The sequence below is a fragment of the Haliotis rubra genome, unplaced genomic scaffold, assembly GCF_003918875.1.
Source record: "Haliotis rubra isolate DU_JTF1 unplaced genomic scaffold, ASM391887v1 Scf1566, whole genome shotgun sequence".
Lineage (NCBI taxonomy): Eukaryota > Metazoa > Mollusca > Gastropoda > Lepetellida > Haliotidae > Haliotis > Haliotis rubra.
The window spans coordinates 142,557-146,274 of record NW_025765521.1 but is presented as its reverse complement, the minus strand read 5'-3'; the positions used below and the strand labels follow the sequence as shown (position 1 = coordinate 146,274).

At 38.8% G+C, this 3,718-nt stretch overlaps 1 long non-coding RNA gene across 1 annotated transcript; it reads left to right on the top strand.

The window, feature by feature from the left end:
- The first annotated feature begins 583 nt into the window (after positions 1 to 583).
- On the top strand, positions 584 to 1,575 carry LOC124271006. Its single transcript, XR_006896922.1, has 3 exons — positions 584 to 730; positions 1,178 to 1,310; positions 1,480 to 1,575. It is a non-coding gene; the product is annotated as an uncharacterized LOC124271006 (long non-coding RNA).
- The last annotated feature ends 2,143 nt before the right edge of the window (positions 1,576 to 3,718 follow it).

The window sequence follows — 3,718 nt, the reverse complement described above, 5'->3', positions numbered from 1 at the left end:
CTATTCTTTAAGGTCATACAAATTTTGTTCGATAGAAATACGAACGATGGAAGGTATAATAGTAGTTAAGGTCAGGGTCCACATCAGGCATTCAAACGCCTCCAAAAACTGAATGAAATGTGCATGCTATGCTGGTATCAGGCATATATGAACTGACATGTTGCTTTAATCACCTTTATACTCTTACACTTCTTAAACGATAATATATGTGTACTATACATTATATTATCCGTAAGAGTACAAATTTACGCGACTACATATATATGCATTCACAGATTCGAAAACATTAATAACTGTACATAGCAACATATACAGATTCAAAAGAGAGGTTACTGTAGTTGGTATTGCAGAGGGGTGTTTCAAAAATACAGGCCAGTGTCAATGACCTTACATAATCATTTCCTCCAGGTATGGGCATAGGGAACGTCCTTATCAGCATATTCTTCAGCAACTACTATTCTGCTCTGTTTGCCTGGTTAATCTACTACTTCTACCACTCCTTCTCTTCCAACATCCCCTGGAGTAACTGTGACAACCCATGGAACACACCGTCGTGTATATCGTTCGACAACGTCCGCGATGACGCACCCGCCAACTCTACAAATGTTTCTACCGCCGTTTCCAGAACAGTGAATGTCCTTCACAACTCTTCCGCCTTATCTAATTATTCTGCCTTGGCTAATGGGACCATGCATTTAATTGCAATCACACCGGCAGAAGAATTCTGGACGTAAGATCGACGGCCAATGTGTTTATATATTTGAAATATGTTGTATAAGTAAATGAAATCGGAATAGTCTCCGTCAATATTGTTTTCACCCATGATGTGCTCTATTGATCTTCTAAAACGGTAACTTCTCGTTTTTATAAAAAAATGTTTTTCTAGCGGACATATGCCAACAGGTTCGATACATATTTTGTTTGATGTCAATACATGTGAAATTACATTTTCTTTCAAAACGCAGCAACTTTCATTGCGCAAAGTCATTGCAAAATTAACGTTATGACATCGCTTCAAGTGATGAATGGATATGCTTTATTGTTCAGTTCAAATTATAATTTCCATGCCCGGTTATCCTCTGTCCGAGTCACTTCTCGAATATCGCCTAGTATCTCAAACTGTTTTCATTATTTTGTGTACCCTATTTTGTGTATACTTTACCTCTATTTTGAACAGGCTAAAGGTCTTACAGATTAGCGACGGTCTGGAACATCTCGGTAGTATGAGGTGGCCTCTGGTTGGTTGTCTTGCTATCACCTACATCGTAGTGTTCTTTTGTCTCTTTCGGGGGATCAAGGTGTCAGGAAAGGTAAAGCCAATCAAAGTAAGGGCGTTATTTATAGAGCAATGAGCTGTCAACACCTTTGTGGCAACTGTAGTGACCATGGTCTTGTGGTCTTTATGAGCCTTGCATTGTCTCTACATACATGTGCTACTAGTATCAACTTCAGTGTCATTATGTGTTTCCATGGCAACAGGTGGTGTACGTCACAGTTTGTGCTCCTTACATCCTCATCACTATATTCCTCATCCGGGGCTGTCTACTTCCGGGTTCGGCTGATGGAATATATTACTACATGTACCCGAATTTTGAGAAGCTGCAGGATCCCAAGGTGAAGAACATCAGAGATGAAAGACTTCATTGATAGAGGAATGACTGTCGCCTATTTTCTATCATTTATATAGCCGTATTATCAGTGGTTTGAACATGGAAGGGAGTTAACGGTTGACGATTATGCGGATTCACCTTTTTATACGATCTCAATATTAAATGTTAGGGAAGACAAATCTTGGCTTTGTTCTTAAACTTATCGCAGTTAAGTGGAAATGATCCTTTTTATGATCCCATAATGCCCTCACTGTGAAAATTTGTTTCACAAAATAATGCATGTTTATAATCATGGAGAATTTCCTGGATTTCATCTTCTTTTTATTCTTTGATACAACGTTTAGGGGTTGATGATGTTTTACCTGATGGCGGGGCCGGAACAGGCCCCGAAACGTTGCATCAAAGAATAATGAGAAGACGAAATCCTAGAAATTCTTTATGTTCATCAAATACCATCTTCTAAAATGCCAATCAAGGATGTGATGCATGCTTATGTGAGAGATTCTTTTCTACTTGTTTGAATTGCTGTTTTCCAGTTTTTCTATACTTAAATGCAGTTGTCATAATTCAGTTTCGATTCAATTGGCAGATTTGGATTGAAGCTTGTAATTATGCATTGGCCGCACCAGGAATTGCGTTTGGATGTCTTCCAACAATGGCAGGGCACAACAAACTTAACAACAATTGCTTAAGGTGAGAAACCCATGTTATCAAACTGGTATCAAACATGCGTGTGGGATCTATATTCAAGTCAGTGGCTACTCTTTGGTGATGACCTAAGGTTAGATTATGGCGGATTTAAGATTGGTTGATACGTCATCCGTGCCAAACACATTTACACCTACCCCATATTTTCGTGGTTGTAACGCAAACACACCTAGAATAAATGTGGATCTCAGCCACTGTGCACTAACGTTACTTGAATTCAGTTTATAGGATTTCAATTCCCAGCACTATTCCCCGTAATGGGACAAATGTGAAAGGTGTTTATTTGTAAAGTTATTAAAATTGTTCAAGTTGAAGAAAAACAAGAAGTCCGTTAAAGCTTTGTTTTTAAATGTTGAAGGTTGTTAAATGTGAAATTAATATCGCTCTTTGCTTTCTTTACCGGTTAACCCTGCAGAATCTCTGTTTTAACTAAATGACAGGGAAGAATGTTGACATTTTCGTTCATGTAACTTATATTTTTTTCGCAATTTAATCATCACGGGGCAAAGATGGCCATAACGGGTTGCTTTATTATACGGTTATTGGTTGTGAACATGAGCATTTGCAGAGGATGAACTTATCAAATAACGTCATTAGGTTAAACTGTATCGGGTTGTCAGTATTCTTCAGAAAGTCATACTTTCCGTTTTGAATACATTGTGTCTCATATCGTGACAAGTAAGCCTCGTTAAATCGAAATTAATTATCAAGTATTAAAACTGTGAGTAACAGACCAAACTTTTGACGTAAAAAAGGAAAATACCCCTGCACCTTTGCTCCACACCTTACTGTCAACAATGACAATGTCAGACAGCACCAAGATGCAAAACAAAGAAACAGAGGCGTTTTACTCCAGCAGATATGACATGAATGGCCATCTACTAAGTGACTAAAAATTGAAGGTCATTACATTATCTTGAGACAAGGATATATAGATAAGTTGGCCCATGAGTCTGCACTTCGTAGGGGATCTTTTGATCCCGGAAGTAAGTCTGACAAATACAAAAAATGCACCCGGCCTGCTGATTGGACCAAATCAACGCATGCGTCATTTTTGATTGACAGACTGAATCGGTCTATTGGCCCGTGAGTCACGAACTTCGGTTTAAATAGTAATTGCACTTTAAGAGAGAAACGTCCTCCTCCGGATCCCCCCAAAACAATAATGTAGTGAGCGTGTTCATGCTTCATCCACTGTATAAGATTTGATTTGACTTGATTAAGAGGGTAAAATGTTGCAATGTAACGTTTTTCTTCCAGGGACGCGTTGGTCCTAGTTACCGCTGTTGCATTGACAACTATGTACATGGGGTTTGCCTTCTTTGCCATCATGGGTCACGTTGCTCACCTGCGTGGTGTGACTGTAGATTCGTTCCAATATTCAGGTATTTCCTTCATTT